Source organism: Eretmochelys imbricata, chromosome 6 (assembly GCF_965152235.1).
Source record: "Eretmochelys imbricata isolate rEreImb1 chromosome 6, rEreImb1.hap1, whole genome shotgun sequence".
NCBI lineage: Eukaryota > Metazoa > Chordata > Testudines > Cheloniidae > Eretmochelys > Eretmochelys imbricata.
Genome location: NC_135577.1, coordinates 110,658,828 through 110,678,000, shown reverse-complemented (window position 1 = coordinate 110,678,000; position 19,173 = coordinate 110,658,828).

Sequence of the window (19,173 nt, the reverse complement as noted above, 5' to 3'; positions counted from 1 at the left end):
TTTCCACATCTCAAGGACGATTTTAACCAGTTGACTCTGGGAAACTTTCACGGGAGAGTGCATCAGCCACTTTGTTAGAAGCTCCTGAGATGTGTTGGATGTCGAAATCAAAATCTTGGAGAGCTAAACTCCACCGAAGAAGTTTTTTGTTAGTTTCCTTGACGGTGTGAAGCCACTTCAGTGCAGCATGGTCGGTTTGCAGGTGGAAACGCCGTCCCCAAACATATGGGCGTAGCTTTTCCAGAGCGTAGACAATGGCATAACATTCTTTTTCAGTGACTGACCAGTTGCTTTCCCTCTCAGACAGTTTTTTGCTGAGAAACACTACAGGGTGGAATTCTTGATCAGGTCCTTTCTGCATTAAAACTGCTCCCACACCACGCTCGGATGCATCTGTGGTTACTAGGAACGGTTTGTCAAAGTCTGGGGCCCTTAGTACAGGGTCAGACATGAGTGTCGCTTTAAGCTTGTTAAAGGCCTTCTGACACTTTCCGGTCCACTGAACAGCATTTGGCTGTTTCTTTTTGGTTAGGTCTGTCAGTGGGGCAGCGATTTGGCTGTAGTGCGGTACAAATCGTCTGTAATAACCAGCCAAGCCTAAGAAGGATTGAACCTGTTTCTTTGACTTTGGGACAGGCCACTTTTGGATAGCATCCACTTTGGCCTGTAGGGGGCTGATAGTTCCTTGACCCACCTGGTGTCCAAGGTAAGTCACTCTGTTTAGGCCTATTTGACACTTCTTAGCCTTAACAGTTAGTCCTGCCTCCCTTATGCGCTCAAGGACTTTTTGTAGATGTTCCAGGTGGTCTGCCCAGGAATCCGAAAATATGGCCACATCATCAAGGTAGGCGACTGCATATTCTCCTAATCCCGCTAGGAGACCATCTACAAGTCTTTGGAAAGTGGCGGGTGCATTTCGCAGCCCGAAAGGGAGTACATTAAATTCATACAGCCCGAGATGTGTGATGAAGGCTGACCTTTCCTTGGCAGATTCATCTAGCGGTACCTGCCAGTACCCCTTTGTTAAGTCCAAGGTAGAGATGAACTGGGCCCGTCCCAGTTTCTCTAACAGTTCATCTGTGCGTGGCATTGGATAGTTGTCTGGGCGAGTTACAGCATTTAGCTTACGGTAGTCCACGCAAAAACGTATTTCCCCATCTGGTTTGGGAACTAGAACCACTGGAGATGCCCATGCACTTTCAGAGGGGCGGATTACACCCATCTGTAACATATCCTGGATCTCCCGTTCTATAGCAGTTTTAGCTTGAGGAGACACCCGGTAAGGTTGGACCCTAATTGGGTGAGCATTACCTGTGTCAATGGAGTGGTATGCCCGTTCAGTCAGTCCTGGGGTGGCTGAGAACGTTGGCGCGTAGCTAGTGCACAGCTCCTGGATCTGCTGTCGCTGCATACGCCCAAGGGTCATGGAGAGGTTCACCTCTTCCACACCACCAGCACATTTCCCTTCGTAGTAGACACCTTCAGGCCACTCAGCATCATCTTCTCCCTGGGCTGTAAACTGACAAACCTTTAATTCTCTGGAATAAAAGGGCTTTAGAGAATTAATATGGTACACCTTAGGCTTTCGGTTGGAGGTGGGGAATGCTATGAGATAATTAACAGCTCCCAGGCGCTCCTGGACCGTGAATGGCCCTTCCCACGATGCTTCCATTTTATGGGCCTGGAGCGCCCTTAAGACCATGACCTGGTCTCCTACTTTGAAGGAACGCTCTCTGGCATGTTTATCATACCAGGCTTTTTGCTCTTTTTGAGCATCCTGTAAGTTTTCTTTAGCAAGGGCTAAAGAGGTTCGGAGGGTGTTTTGTAGGTTGGTTACAAAGTCCAGAATGTTAGTTCCTGGAGAAGGTGTAAATCCCTCCCATTGCTGCTTCACCAACTGCAATGGCCCCTTAACCTCACGGCCATATACAAGTTCAAATGGGGAAAACCCTAAACTGGGATGTGGTACAGCTCTGTAGGCAAAGAGCAACTGCTGCAACACTAGGTCCCAATCATTGGAGTGCTCATTTACGAATTTACGTATCATGGCCCCCAAAGTTCCATTAAACTTCTCCACCATGCCATTTGTTTGATGGTGGTAAGGAGTGGCAACCAAGTGATTTACCCCATGAGCTTCCCAAAGGTTTTTCATAGTTCCTGCCAGGAAATTAGTCCCTGCATCTGTGAGGATGTCGGAGGGCCAACCTACCCTGGCAAAAATGTCTGCTAGTGCCTGGCACACACTTTTAGCCCTGGTGTTGCTTAGAGCTACTGCTTCCGGCCATCGGGTGGCAAAATCCATGAAAGTCAGTATGTACTGCTTTCCTCTGGGTGTCTTTTTCGGAAAAGGACCCAGAATATCCACAGCTACTCGCTGAAATGGAACTTCAATGATGGGGAGTGGCTGGAGAGGGGCTTTGACCTGGTCTTGGGGTTTTCCCACTCTTTGGCACACCTCACAAGACTGGACATAGGTAGAAACATCCTTGCCCATTCCCTCCCAGTGGAATGATCCCCCCAAACGGTCTTTGGTCCTGTTCACCCCAGCATGGCCACTAGGGTGATCGTGGGCTAAGCTCAAGAGCTTGGCCCGGTATTTAGTTGGAACTATCAACTGTCTCTGAGGATGCCAGTCTTCCTGGTGTCCACCAGAAAGAGTTTCCTTGTATAAAAGTCCTCTTTCTACAACAAACCTGGATCGATTAGAAGAGCTGAGAGGCGGTGGGTTGCTCCGTGCCGCCGTCCAAGCTCTCTGGAGGCTTTCATCTGCTTCCTGTTCGGTCTGGAACTGTTCCCTTGATGCTGGGGACATCAGTTCCTCATTGGATTGTGGACCTAGGCTTGGTCCCTCTGGAAGCGATATAGGGGATGGAGCTGTTTCTGTTGACTGTGAACCGCTCTCCGCTGGTGCACTAGGTTGGGATTCAGGCTCCGGCTGAGCCTCTTGTGTAGGGTTATCGGCTGCTGCCAGTTCAGGTTCGGTGGGGCCCTCTGGTGTTGAGGTTGCAAGTACTGGATTCAGTGCTGGCACGGGGTCTGGTGTTGGTTGTTCGGCTGGTTCCGGTTCTGGGACTGGTTCCGTCTGGGTCTCTGGGACTGGATCCACTACTGCTGTTGCAGACATTGGCCTGGGGTCCGGGTCCATCACCTCTGACTGGGTCCTGATAGAAGTTTCCGGAACAGAGCTAGGCCTCACGGCTTGTTTAGCCTGGCTGCGGGTGACCATTCCCACCCTCTTGGCCTGCTTCACATGATTGGCCAAGTCTTCCCCCAACAGCATGGGGATGGGATAATCATCATAGACTGCAAAAGTCCACATTCCTGACCAGCCCTTGTACTGGACAGGCAACTTGGCTGTAGGCAAATTGAAAGAGTTGGACTTGAAGGGTTGAATCGTCACTTGGATCTCTGGGTTGATTAAATTGGGGTCCACTAAGGAAGCATGGATAGCTGACACTTGTGCTCCGGTGTCCCTCCACGCGGTGACCTTCTTCCCGCCCACACTCACAGTTTCCCTCCGCTCTAAGGGTATCTGGGAAGTATCTGGGCCTGTGGACCTCTGGTGTGATTCCGGTGCAATGAACTGTAATCTGTTGGGGTTCTTGGGGCAGTTGGCCTTTACATGCCCCAGCTCGTTACATTTAAAACATCGTCCAGCTGACGGGTCACTGGGGCGAGGAGGGTTGCTGGAGAACGGGGTGGCAGGACGATAAGGGGTCTGGAGGGTTCTTTGGGAGGTAGGTGGGGCCTTGGGCGGCCCCCGGTAATAGGGTGTGGTCTGGGGTGGTCCCTTCTGGTCTCCGCTCCAACTGCGACCAGTTTTCTTCTTCTCTGCCACCTCCACCCATCTGGCTCCAATCTCTCCTGCCTCGATTACAGTTTTGGGTTTCCCATCTAGGATGTATCTTTCTATTTCCTCAGGAACACCCTCTAAGAATTGTTCCATTTGCATTAGGAAGGGCAAATTTACTGGAGATTCAACACTTGCTCCTGATATCCAGGCATCCCAATGTTTCACAATGTGGTAGGCATGTCGGGTAAATGACATGTCTGGTTTCCACCTTAGGGCTCTGAACCTCCGACGAGACTGCTCGGGTGTTATCCCCATTCTGACTCTCGCCTTGGATTTAAACAGTTCATACTTGTTCATGTGTTCTTTAGGCATTTCAGCTGCCACCTCAGCTAAGGGTCCACTGAGCTGCGGCCTCAGCTCTACCATGTACTGGTCAGTAGAGAGGTTGTATCCAAGGCAGGCCCTTTCGAAGTTTTCTAGGAAGGCCTCAGTATCATCGCCTGCCTTGTAGGTGGGGAACTTTCTGGGATGGGAAGTGGTACTTGGAGAAGGATTACTAGGGTTTGTTGGGATATTCTGCTGAGCCTTTATCTTCTCCATCTCCTCCACATACTTCCTCTCTTTTTCCTTCTCCTCCAGTTCTTTGTCCCTCGCTTCCATAGCTCTCCTGTGAGCAGCCGCTTGGTGTTGTTCTGCCTCCCTTTCTTGTTCCTTCTTCAGCCGCATGAGTTCTATCTGTCTTTCATGTTCCCTTTGTCTTTCCTCAGCCTGAAATTTGGCTAATTCCAGCTGTAGTCGAGCTGAGGATTTGGTCATTCTAACCTCTCTGTTTTTAACTAACTTTACACCCGAGGTTTAGAAATAAACAAACAAAACTTGGCTGTAAAATTTTGCTGTGCTGGAATAGAATACCTATTCTCTGATAGTGATTGTCAGCCTACAGAAAAAGACAATTCCCTTGTCTCTGTTCTGGGCCCAACTTAAAGCAAAAAACCTCCAAACTACTTGGAAACCTGCTTACCCAGCCCAAAGAAAAAGCAAATGGGTAGAACACACACCCCCTATTTACTTTTAGGAAGAAAAGAAAAAAAAAAAACCTCTGGGTTGGAAGACTGTGAATTTCCCTGCAGGAGTTAAGTACCCTGCCTCCAGGCAAAGAAAACCTGCAATTCACAAGATAATCCCCTTTTGTCTCTGCTTGGCCACAAAGCAGGGAAAACCCAAGATGCTTTCAGTTTCAAAGCTGCTTCAAAGCCACAGGAAAAAAAAATTCCTTTTTAAAATCTGTATTTCTAGTTCAAAAAATCTCAACTGGATCTCAAAATGATTTCAGGTTAATCCCACCACTATGCCACCATGTCAAGGTTCCTCCCCCACTCTGAACTCTAGGGTACAGATGTGGGGACCTGCATGAAAAACCTCCTAAGCTTATCTTTACCAGCTTAGGTCAAAACTTCCCCAAGGTACAAAGTATTCCCCCCGTGGTCCTTGGAATGGCCGCTACCACCACCAAACTAATACTGGTTACTGGGGAAGAGCTGTTTGGACGCGTCTTTCCCCCCAAAATACTTCCCAAAACCCTGCACCCCACTTCCTGGACAAGGTTTGGTAAAAAGCCTCACCAATTTACCTAGGTGACTACAGACCCAGACCCTTGGATCTTAAGAACAATGAACAATCCTCCCAACACTTGCACCCCCCCTTTCCTGGGAAATGTTGGATAAAAAGCCTCACCAATTTGCATAGGTGACCACAGACCCAAACCCTTGGATCTGAGAACAATGAAAAAACATTCAGTTTTTTACACGAAGACTTTTAATAGAAAATAGAAGTAAATAGAAATGAAGAAATCCCCCCTGTAAAATCAGGATGGTAGATATCTTACAGGGTAATTAGATTAGAAAACATAGAGAACCCCTCTAGGCAAAACCTTAAGTTACAAAAAAAGGTACACAGACAGAAATAGTTATTCTATTCAGCACAATTCTTTTCTCAGCCATTTAAAGAAATCATAATCTAACACATACCTAGCTAGATTACTTACTAAAAGTTCTAAGACTCCATTCCTGTTCTGTCCCTGGCAAAAGCAGCATACAGACAGACACAGACCCTTTGTTTCTCTCCCTCCTCCCAGCTTTTGAAAGTATCTTGTCTCCTCATTGGTCATTTTGGTCAGGTGCCAGCGAGGTTACCTTTAGCTTCTTAACCCTTTACAGGTGAGAGGAGCTTTCCCCTGGCCAGGAGGGATTTCAAAGGGGTTTACCCTTCCCTTTATATTTATGACAGAGATTCACCCGCTCACAGTAGTGGAAGTGTTTGTTTATATCCCAGTGGAATTACACCTAAGGCCTGACTCTCCACTGTCTTGAGCAGTGTACGGTCATATATGTCTCTGCAAGGTCTGCGTAGCATTCTGCCCAATTAGAATGGCTCAAGGCTCTTAGAGGAAGAGTCCAAACTGGTGTCAACTGGGGTAGCTCCACTGAGTTTTTACAGTATTTCTCCACTGTTTAACAGTAGTAGCATATCAATAGTTTCATTAAAGTATATAAAACTTAATAAAGAAAATTGGTATAAATCAACATAACTCTATCGACTATTTCAATGGTAACTTCTTCCAGGGACCAGAAACAGAAATGCCAGAGCTATGCTGATTTACACTAGTTGGGAACCTGGGTCTTTATAGTTCTTGTTATTGAATTTCCCAGACGTCTGTGCTACATTTTGTACTAATGGAAGGATGGTAGCAACAGGGAGGAAAAAGGTCATAAGAACATAAGAATGGCCATACTGGATCAGACCATCTAAAGGTCCATCTAGCCTAGTATCCTGTCTTCCAACAGTGGCCAATTCCAGGTGCCCCAGAAGGAATGATCAGAACAGGAAATCATCAAGTGATCCAAGTTTATCCTTGGGAGCAACAGAAAAGAGAAAATTTAGAGGTAGCAGTGATCCTTCAGGGGCAAAACATTTTAGGGTACACTGCAATAAAATACCCGAAGCTGGCCTGTATCAACTGACTTGGTCTCACCGGCCTTGGGCTGCAGTGCTATAAAATTGCAGTGTAGACATTCTAGCTTGGGCTGGAGCCCGGGCTCTGGAACGCTTCTTTCCCCAGGGTCCCAGAGCCTGGGCTGCAGACCAAGCCAAATGTCTACGCTACAATAGTATAGCCCCACAGCCCAAGCCCCGCGAGCCCGAGTCAGCTGACATGGGCCAGCTGTGGGTATTTTATTGCAGTGTAGACATACCCTTGGAGGTCCCATTTTCTGCAGATTCCTGGTACCCCTGAGCATCACACAAATGTTCAAAGTTCTCCAAGCTGTTTCAAAGGGACTTTTCATCTTGTGCTGTGCTGCTGTCAAGTTCTGAGATATGGCCAGCTCTCCTTTTCTGCATGGCTCTATTGCCACTGGGCTGAAACTCTGCCCAGCTCCCAACCACAATGTAAATGAACATTCCCTTTTATTAAGGTCCTTCTTTCCTCTGGGCAAGAGAGCAGTTGTGGTGTTTTTGAAGCACTGGTCCAAGAATGTGGGCACACATCACCTGTGCTACATCAAGGGTAAATGCTCATGGCTTTGGAGCACGCTCTATATGCAAATCCCCTTCCATGACCTCAGCTCCATCCAGAGGGGCCACCTCTACATCTGTTGCTACTCCTGTGTTTTTCTGGGACTCCCAATACACGTAATTTCTTCTCCCCAAGTCCCTCCAAAGCAAACATTTTGTATTTGTTGGTTTGTTTGTGATGTGCATATATTACTGGATTTGCAAAACAGGGCTGTTAATTAAGTGTGTGGACAGACTTTCCCAAGAGTCTTATGCAACTTCTGTTTCTTGTCCCTGACAGAAGTGACCATTAAAACAGATTTTTTTGCTTTATTTTTACACTTCCCACCGTGTATGGAACCCAGAGAAGTGTCAGTTTATTATTATTTATGACTTAGGTCAGTGGTTCCCAAACTTGTTCCGCCACTTGTTCAGCGAAAGCAGCTGGTGGGCCGGGCTGGTTTGTTTACCTGCTGCGTCTGCGGTTTCGGCCGATCGTGGCTCCCAGTGGCCGCGGTTCGCTGCCCCAGGCCAATGGGAGCTGCTGGAAGCGGTGTGGGCTAAGGGACATACTGGCTGGCGTGTTTGGGAACCACTGACTTAGGTTATGCTATTTTGTACAGTGTGATCAGTACTTTCCTAACATATAATGAAACTCAAGGCAGGTCTACACTACAAATTTTGGTCAATGCAAGCTACGTCGACATAAAGCTGATGCAGTTAGTATATCGCTTGTACATGTGCATACTTGGCTTCTTGTGTCTGCGGTGTGTGTACTCACCAGGAGTGCTTGTATTGGTGCATAGTGCAGTGCACCATGGGTAGGTATCCCAGTGTGCAACCTGCCACCATCCAGAAGAAGTTTTGGCAACACATGGTGGGACTGAAATAAGTTGTTCTGGGATGACTGAGAGCAAGGGGTCAAGTTCCCAGCATGCAACTGATTCCATCCCATAGTGTCATCTATATCCCATAATATTTGTGCCTTTTTTCAAAATCACATAAACCTGCCCAGCCCTCTGACAGAAGCATGGAGCCAGCACAGCTCTGGACTATTGTCGTAAGTGTTGCAACCACAGGATGCACAGTCTTCTGGTATTTCCAGAGCTGCAAGAAGAACCAAATCAGTGGGGAACAGATTTCATGGAGGACAGATTGTTGTGGGACATAGCGAGAACCAATTCAAGTTGGTGGCATTCATGGAGCAGCTCCAGATGATGGAGCACTGCTTCTGGGCCCAAGAAATGAGCACTGACTGGTGGAATCGCATTGTAACGCAGACTTGGGATGATGACCAGTGGCTGCAGAACTTTCAGATGCTCAAGGGCACATTCTTGGGTCTGTGTGCTGAGCTCACCCCAGCAGGGACACCCAAATGAGAGCTGCACTGACAGTGGAGAAGTGAGTGGCGATTGTACTGTGGAAACTTGCAATGCCAGTTCACTACCAGTCAGTGGGAAATCATTTTGGAGTTGGAAATCCACTGGAAGGGCTGTTGTCATGCAAATGTGCAGGGCCATTATTTGCCTCCTGTTATGCAGGACTGTAACTCTGGGCACTGTGCAGGGCATAGCGGATGGATCTGCAGCAATGGGGTTCTACAGTGGAGCAACAGACGGCACGCATATCCCTGTTTGGCACCAGACCACCTTGCCATAGAGTACATCATCAGAAAGGGCTACTATTCTGTAGTTATGCAAGCATTAGTGGATCACTGGGGATGCTTCACTGACATTAGTGTGGGCTGGTAAGGGAAGGTGCATGATTCTCACATCTTTAAGAACACAGGACTGTTCTGAATGATGAAAGCAGGGATTTTCTTTCCTGATTGGCGGATTACCATTGGCAATATTGAAATACCAGTAGTGATCCTAGGGGAACCAGCCTACCCTTTGCTTCCTTGGCTCATGAAACCGTACACCGGCCACCTCAGCAGCATCAAGGAAAGATCCAATTACCAGCTCAGCTGGTGCAGAATGATAGTTGAATCTGCTTTTGGTTGATTGAAGGGGCACTGGTGTTGTTTACTCATAAGATTGCACCTCAGTGAGAAGAATATCCCAATGGTTATAGCTGCCTGCTGTGTCCTCCCATAAGATCTGTGAAGCAAAGGGGGAAAAGTTGCTGCTGGGGTGGAGTTGGAGTGGCTGTCTGCTGAGTTTAAACAGCCAGACACAAGGGCTATCAGCCTGGAGCTATACAGTTCAGGGAGGTTTTGAAAGAGCACTTTAACACTGAGCCACAGTAATGCATTGTTGTATACTGTGCTCTGACTGGCCTGGCTGTTTCGGAGCCTGTTAAGAATTGTGTGGTGCTTGGTGTGCATGTATGATTATTACACTGTGTTTGTCACAGATTGTATGAGTTGTGTCACATTGTACAATAACAAGTAAGTGGTTGCTTTCAGAACTGCTAGGCACTCTTCAGCATATGTTGTGAAATAATAAAGATGAATTACGTGCCAAATAATAGAATTTTGTTCTGTCACAGAAGCAGTGAAAAGAAAAATCAGTGAAATTTTAAAGCAAATACATTAAAAATATAATAGAATCATAGACTCATAGAATATCAGGGTTGGAAGGGACCTCAGGAGGTCATCTAGTCCAACCCCCTGCTCAAAGCAGGACCAATCCCCAACTAAATCATCCCAGCCAGGGCTTTATCAAGCCTGACCTTAAAAATCTCAAAGGAAGGAGATTCCACCACCTCCCTAGGTAATGCATTCCAGTGCTTCACCATCATCCTAGTGAAAAAGTTTTTCCTAATACCCAACGTAAACCTCCCCACTGCAACTTGAGACCATTACTCCTTGTTTTGTCATCTGCTACCACTGAGAATAGTCTAGATCCATCCTCTTTGGAATCCCCTTTCAGGTAGTTGAAAGCAGCTATCAAATCCCCCCTTATTCTTCTCTTCTGCAGACTAAACAATCCCAGTTCCCTCAGCCTCTCCTCATAACTCATGTGTTCCAGTTCCCTAATCATTTTTGTTGCCCTCCACTGGACGCGTTCCAATTTTTCCACATCCTTCTTGTAGTGTGGGGCCCAAAACTGAACACAGTACTCCAGATGAGGCCTCACCAATGTCGAATAGAGGGGAACGATCACGTCCCTCGATCTGCTGGCAATGCCACTACTTATTCAGCCCAAAATGCCATTGGCCTTCTTGGCAACAAGGGCACACTGTTGACTCATATCCAGCTTCTTGTCCACTACAACTCCTAGGTCCTTTTCTGCAGAACTGCTGCCGAGCCATTCGGTCCCTAATCTGTAGCGGTGCATTGGGTTCTTCCGTCTTAAGTGCAGGACTCTGCACTTGTCCTTGTTGAACCTCATCAGATTTCTTTTGGCTCAATCCTCTAATTTGTCTAGGTCCCTCTGTATCCTATCCCTACCCTCCAGCGTATCTACCTCTCCTGCCAGTTTAGTGTCATCAGCAAACTTGCTGAGGGTGCAGTCCACGCCATCCTCCAGATCATTAATGAAGATATTGAACAAAACCGGCTCTAGGACTGACCCTTGGGGCACTCTGCTTGATACCGGCTGCCAACTAGACATGGAGCCATTGATCACTACCCGTTGAGCCTTACGATCTAGTCAGCTTTCTATCCACGTAATAAATTAATAGAACAGAATTTATGAAGGGTAAAGAACATTCATGTCCATTTTAGCTACACATACACCAGCCCTGGCTTTCACAGGTCTGAGTATGTGAAGGTGTGGTTGTTTTTAATGTCCCCTGGGGTAGAGTGATAGTGATGAGGCCCCTGATGCCAGGTGTGTGTGTGTGTATTTGTGGGAGTGGGGGTGTGGAGGGGGGCAGGCACTGAAATGGAGTTATCCAGGGACTGTAGAGGGAGGTAAGCCTGGGATTGTTGAGCCTGTAGGTCCACAAGAGTCTGCAGCATTTGTGTTTGCTGCTGGAGAAGTCCCATTATGTCCAGGTGCATCTCACTCTCCTTTTCCTGCACCTTTCTCCTCTCCACTCTTTCCTTTTCAAGGCTGTTTGTAAAGTACACCATACAGGGTTTGTGCTCATGGTCTGATGCAGAACTGCCTTGAAGGCTTTTATTGAACATGTCATCCTGAGTCCTCTTCTTTCTCCTCCACATCTGGCTCTGGGTTTGGCGGGTGCGAAGGGGGAATCCCTTAAGGCTGCAATGGCAGCAAGTGCAGATAAAACACACTGAGGTGCCATGGTCAGTACAGTCACAAGAGAAAGTGAAAATCAAGATTTAGAACTCCCTTCCCTTGCTCCCCTGAAGTTTTAAACAAGGCCTGCTTATTGATACGTCTGCTTGGGAGCGCTTCTGCACGGCGACACTCACAGCACCAGCCATGGTGAATATGGCCTGCCAGGGATGATGGAAATGAGGAGGGAATTGCTTGGTTGCATGAAACTATGAGTATAGGGCAATGGCTCTGAAAACCGGCTCTATTTTCCACAGACAGTGGTGATTTTAGCTGGTATCTCACTCCTGAGGCAGAGAAAAAAGCAGAGAGAACACAGCTGCTGCTGGCATCCTGAAGCTGCCTGGGCCTGTATGCTGCTAGCTTGTGTACTGCAATGATGCCTGCCAATGTTATTGCTGACTGGCATAGGAAATGTCCTACCGCAGAGGAAGAAATGAGGCTGCCATCCCTAGAAACTTTCAGCAGAGGATTGTAGGGTACCTCCATGAAAGTTTCAGTGAGATCTCTCAGCAGGATTCAAGGAACATCCCAGTACACATAAACAAACTGCTCCACATGGCCCTCCTTGCCTAACTCTATAGTGGAATGAAAAGCTGATAGCAACTGTGCCTCTCCTTGTTGCACCACTACCTCTTCTAGGACAAGTAAATTAATGAAAGTCGATAACTGTGTCCTGTTAAGTTGGGGGCACCGTCAGTGTAATGGGAAATAAATTTACATGCTTTCTTGAGGATCCTTCCCCTCATCAGGCTCACCCGTGCTCAACTGCTGGGACTGACTGGATGCGGTGGAGTCTCAAAGAGGTGCTGGCTCATGGCACAGCTGGACCTGGTTACCCATCCTTCTCTATCTCTTCCTCATCCTTGCTGTTCAAGCCAGGCGCCTGTGGCTCAGACTTCTCAGGGGTATCGACAGTGGTCTGTAGGGTGGCAATGGAGTCTCCTCCAAATATGGCATGTAGCTCTTTGTAAAAGTGGCAGATTTACAGCTTGGCACCAGATTGACTGTTGGCCTCCCTGTCCTTGTGGTATGGCTGCTCCAGTTCCTTTGCTTTGACGTCGCATTGCTGCTGGTCCCTGTCGTACCCCTTTTCCTGCATCCCCTGTGCACTCTGCTTGTGGATGTCTGTGTTTCTGTGGCTGGTCTGTAGCAGTGCAAGCATAACATCTTCTTCCTACAGGCCCGGCAGGTCTAACATCTCCTGTCTGCTCCGAACTGGAGCATGTCTGGAGCGTGTAGCTGGCATGCTCAGCTGGACAGTTGCACACAACAATGGAGAGCTGCTACTTGTGCTCTCCACGCTTGACAATCAGAAAAAGGCATAACAAAAATGTGCAGGGATTTCAGTGTGAAGGAGGCCTTCCAATATATGTGACCCCTATGCAGGGGGGTTCTGTAACCAGAGCAGTCAGTGTCTGGCATTGTGGGAAAGCTGCTGGAGGATTGTTGAGGTCAACATAGACAACACAGTGTTTACAGTCATGCTGCGTTGACTCAATACACTGACCATGGTTCAACGCCGCTCAGGCAGGTGGTGCTACTGTATTAGTGTAAGGGGGCACTTACATCAGTGGGAGACAAATTTAAGTGTAGACACATGCTTTACTAGGTTGCTGCAAGGTGGCTTACGTTAACTTAACTTTGTAGTGTAGACTAGGCCCACAGTGCTAGGTCTGAAGACCTCAGAAGATAAGCACATAAACAACACAGAAAGCGTTAGGCAAGAAGGAAATCTTCATAACTTCATAATAAAGAAAGAAGGCCACTTTGGTTAATAACCAACCTGCCTGAGGGGGAAAACAAAAGTTGCTATAAACATAATTTATATAACAGATGGAAGAAAGAGGAAGTTGAAATTAATGACTATAACTCAAAAGCTAGGAATAGTAGAAAATAGATAAGGGAAGCCAAAGGTCACAAGGAATAATTTATTGCCTGCAGCGTTAAGGGCAATAAAAAGAGGTTTTTAAAAGTATATTAGGAACAAAAAGAATCCTAACAATGGCATTGGTCTATTACTAGGTGGAAATAGTAGAATTGTCTGTAATGCAGAAAAGGCAAAAGTGTTCAATAAATATGTGTGTTCTATATTTGGGTAAAGCCACATGATATCGTCAACATATGCTGATGAAATATTTTTCGCTCCAACAGGAGGATGCTAAACAGCATCTACTAACCCACAGGGATCAGTTCTTGGAACAACTCCCCAAGGTGGATTCTCTATCACTGGCAATTTGAAAATCAAGATTTGATTTTTTTTAAAGATATAATCTAGTTCAGCCACTGTTTTTGGACTTGAAACAGGAATTAATTCAGGGATGTATGATCTGTGTTTTACAGGATGTCAGACTAGATGATCACAATGGTCCCTTCTGGCCTTATGATCTATGATATGACTCTCCTTTATGTGTTCCTGTGAAGCGATGGCCAATGTGCTTTATACCCATTTCTGCCATTTTCATGAAAGTTCATTCATCTCCAGACCAGAACTGGAAAATAGGCCTTTCCCAGTTTTGAATCTGACTTGGATTGCCAACACTAGAAACTAGATCAAATTCAGGTATTAAAAGGGGTTAGGATCTGTTCTGGGAGAAATCAAAATAAATAGGATAAAACCTGAAAAATTTGAAGAATAAGCTAAGACGCTCCTGATGTAGGAAAATAAGCGTAGTGAGTTTTTTAGCTTATTTTGTCAAAGCAGGAGTTGCACCTAAAAGAAAATTGAATTTCATTATTGTTACGTAGCTTGGCAAAGTTCTTTGGTTTTACAAAATTAATTTCACTCTTACACTGAACACAAAATGTTGGATATTTTAAAATTATTTTTTTTCACTTGAAACGTGAGTTTGTAACTACATGGTGTGTAGTCACAAGGGGTTTGCTTTATGAATGAATCTTTTTATTGCACAGCAAATGTATTTAATATTGGCATTATGTTGTAGAACTGCCTCAAATATATTCAAGTTGAACAAATGCAGGTCTCCTTTTGAGGATATTCTCCCTTCTTTTTCATGTATTTCTTTGTATCCGATCACCATTGTGCATCCTGTACAACAAAAACACAAAGGCAGACTGTTACAACTATAGATTTAACACACTGGCTCTACTTCCCCTATTAACACCACTGTAGCATTTTTTACCCTCAGTAAGAACACAAGGTAATGAAAGAAGAATTTGGCCCATGTAAACATTGTCCTGGAATAAGTCTTTACCAGGACAAAGACTCAATTTTGTTGGCATGAGCTACCAGACACATGCACCAACTCATGCTATTACCCTTTCCCAATAATACTTTATTTTGCTTTTTATCCTCATTTGTACTTGGCTGTAGGCAGCAGCTCTTGACTTTAATCAAAGTAAGAAAATGTAGGATCCGCACTCCTAGTATGCCAGGAAAAAAGAACAATTAGTTTCCTGCGGTTCTGAGAAAAATGATTACTTTATATTCATTATACAACAAATGTAACTCCGATGTTGTTCTAGAGGAACAATTATACCCAGCCTTCTGTTTCCCAGAGTCACCCTGGGTAAAATATTAACTATACTGTCAAGGCTGCCTTTTCTCAATGGCACAACACAGGAACCGAAGTGTAATTGGAGAACAAAGTACAAATGTATTTGCAACTAGTATTTCCGTCAGACAGTTCACATTTCAATACACACTGATGGAACTCTGTTGTTGAAAGGCGCTCAGTGTGGGCCTGCTCAGTGGAAAAAAAAACAAAACACAAATCCAAAAACACTCTAATGCATTTCTTTGACTGATTCAGATTCCCATCAACACACTATACGGATTCTATAGTTCCAAGCCAATCCATTTTCTGCTTCTTTAAAACCAATATGCACCCATTTTACTCAGTGCAGGAAAATTTAAAAGGCCAGAAGCCCCTTTAATCTACTATCTAATGGATTGGCCATTCTCAGCTGGTAAATCAGGTGGAACAGCGTACCAAAAAAGTAGCAATTCTAGCAAAATGGCACCCCTATGGGGGAGATTACTTAATGAATGAAATCTTGACCCTATTAAAGTCAGTAAGAGTTTTGCCATTTCAGTGGGCCCAGGATTTCATCCAATATGTTTCCCGACTGTTTTACTACTGGCTTAGGACCTAGTCCTGCAATGAGTGCTATGCACGCAGACCTCTGCCCCTGCTGTGAAGCTCAGTTGTCTGGGGCTCCATGTGGGGACAAAATGCAGAGCTCATTGTAGGATCTGGGCCTTAGAAAACAACCAGGCTTGTGCTTTTAGAATAAGAATTCAACAGGCATGATTCCAGCTAATAAGGTGCATCTCAGAACCTGTGTTTCCTTCCAGGGGCCACAAACTCAGAGCTATCCCAAAAATATGTAGTAGTGCTGAGAGTGCTCTTAAATCAGTAACAAATCACCACGGCAACTTAAAAGGAATATAATTGCCTTTTATTATTCTCTAAACTTATATGGATTAGAAGCCCCTCAAAGCCTTAGTGGGTAATAAAATCTTCTTTTTTAAGTTGCTCATTTTTTAAAAACTGGCTAAACAATCATAACAAGAATTTTAATGTTTGTTAAAGAAATATTTATTTAAAAAAATTAGAGTTTTGCTTCTGATTGTTAATTAGCAAAGTGGCCTCCATCAATCGTTTGCTTGGAAATGACAATTGTCATTCACATAAATAATCAGAGGATTTATTGTGCTGTTTTCTGGGGCCATCTTTAATTTTGGCAAAAAGCAAATAAAGCAGGCCAATAAGAAAAAAAAATAGTTGTAATGAAAACAGTAAAATCTGTCGGTATTTTTTTAAAATTCTTTCATAACATACTAAGTTGATTTATTTGTTTTGAGCCTTTTTAAGTACAATGTCATCAAGGAATATGTTTTTCATATTGTCCTCTTACAAGTGCAGTGGACTTGTAGGGAGAGCGGCCCACGTTAAACATCAACTGAACAGTCAAGTAGGGTGACTTGGAGAAAGGAGGCTTGATTTTCTACTGCCTTGAACCCCTGTATGGTAATTTGCTTTTGGGCAAAGTGGTTGTACTGGTCTGATTGGAAAACTTGACATTCTTTTTGTACAGGTGTAAATGACTGCACAAAGTGCAGGGCTGTGGAGTATCAGGTCCACAGTGTTTCTAGAGTCCCTGGTAATCTGTGCTATAATACACTTTCTTTTTTTGGTTACTCTTATTATTTTCAATCACATAGAGGCTATGCCAGCACATTACTTTTGGCTAGAGATGTAATTCAACCATGTTCCTTCAAAAATCACTGTAAACACTGCAGGGAGTTCTCTGGAGTAGGCCACGTATCTGGGGAAATGAATGAAATACACCCCTCAATTAGCTCATCACTTAGTTGGATGATTTGAGTAGAAGAATCTTAGCGCTCAAAGAAACAGAAGGGAGACAGATTTCTTTACTCAATGTACTTACACTGACCAAAGATTGCTCTCATGTTTTGTGTCCCAAACTCTACTTTAAAGAGAATTTCTGCTAGGCATTCAGAAGATGAAGGTCTGAAACTGCCAAACAATCTAATGAGAGGACTTGCCTTCACAGATACTTAGAGAAACCAGTAGTAGAGCCAGGAACTGTAACTGCTTCCTTACTGTTTTTTTTTTTTAAAGTTTACTCCAGGATACAGCACCTTTTGATCACTACAGAAGAACTAGTAGAAATTCAAAGAAAAAATAATCTAATTTCCCTTTTATTTTGTGCCCTTTCTCTATATTGCTTTAAGCAGGCCCTAGATCTTACTCTATATGATGGCAGGCATTTGGAGGAGAGAAGAAGAATCAAATGCAAGCTTCTGGCTCTGCCACATTTCACCACATACTATCAGGCAGTCTGCTTAATGTCTATAATACATGGTTATCTGATTCCATACACATTGCTGAGCGTGGAGAAAAGAATGAAATCAATAATTTTTATGGATCTGCAAAGATCAAAGCACAAACCCCAGATAACCTTTGTGTTAGAAATACTGTATTTATTTGGAAACATATAAATAAACTGGGGGTCAGCTCCTCATCTGGCATAAACTGGAAGTGCTTCACTCAAGTCAGTGGAGATCTGCTGATTTACGTTAGCTAAGGCTCTGATTCTGGGATATCAAAACATCCCTGTCTAGTCTACAAAATATTCCTTGCAGCAGACTTCACCCTTTTGTATCTTCCTTGAAACCACAGCTCGATGGAAACTAATACAAATTAGAAAATGAACAATGATAATGGCAATTTTAGAATTGTATATATTAATTAACTGTAAAAATTCAGATCTAAAGTACAATTGCCATTCCCTGTGTATCACTGAATTAAACTACCATTTCTATGCTGATAACTCCCATATCTACCTCTTTGCATCAGGGACTGTCTTTTAGTTCTGCGTTTGAACAGCACCTAGCACAGTGGGGTTCTGGTCCATGACTAGGGCACCTATGTGCTATATTAATACAAATAATTAATAATAATAATAGTGTTTAATTAATATAAGTCACACACCTCAGAAAATTTCAGGGCACCAATGACGACAATTTCTGGGCAGCTATCCTTCAGAAAGCACACAACACTCACTACCTTTTCATCAGCTGGGAGAGAATTCCAGTGAACATCAACAGAATGCACTCAAACAGCCTCAACTTCTGCAAGAGAGGGTGTGAGCAAGTAGGTCACCACAAAAGTTTTATGGGGCTATCTTCAAATCTAAACTTTTTGGAGAAACATACAAAGAGTATATCTATACTGAAAAAACCCCACGATAGTGAGTCTCAGAACTTGGGTCTACAGAGTCCGTGTCGGGGGGCTTGTGCTCCAGGGCTAAAAATACCGGTGTAGATTTTCCCGCTCAGCCTGGAGTTTGGGCTCTGAAACCTGGTGAGTGGGGTGCGTCTCAAGCCTGAGCTCCGCCCTGAGCAGAAGAAAAAGCTCCACTACTATTTTTAGCCCTGTAAAGCAAATCCTGCAAGCCCATGTCGAGGGGCTGTGGCTTTTCCTTTTCACTGTAGACGTACCCACAAAAGCTTACAGAACACTTTTTGAGACACATTTTGATGAAATCCGAGCCTATTATGTTGTGGGCCCTGTAGGAGACATTGACTTGAAATTACAAAACAGCAGGGAGAATATTAACAGCAGCAGCCACCACAGCATTAAAAGAGAAATCCTCCAAAACAACATGGCTAAAACGTATAAACAAATCTGAGATAGAACAGATTACAATTAGGATTAGACAATCCTGTTATTTAGCCAATGAGCAACTTGTACCATGCCAGGAACAAAGGTAAACAGGAAGCTCAAGTTACACTGCACTAAATCTAGGAAGATGTCAATCTCTTAATTATATGGCACCAAATCTTAAAGCACTCACTCATTTTTTTGGTCAGTCCTTAAGCAGGCAAAACTCCAATTAAGGCTACAAATGGGAATTTTGTCTAAGTATGGACTTCAGGATTTTGCCTATACTGAATAAATAATACTTGCATCCCTATCCAAGTTTAACAATTCTGCACCAATCAACCATGTGCCCACATGTGCATAAAAGCTCTCCACTGAGTGAGTGGGGAGCAAATTGATGCCAAGGAGTTTATATTTATTTCAGTGCGGCCAAATTTAGTGAAGTGGAGAGGGTGTCAGCAGACTGAATGGGATCAAGGAGTGA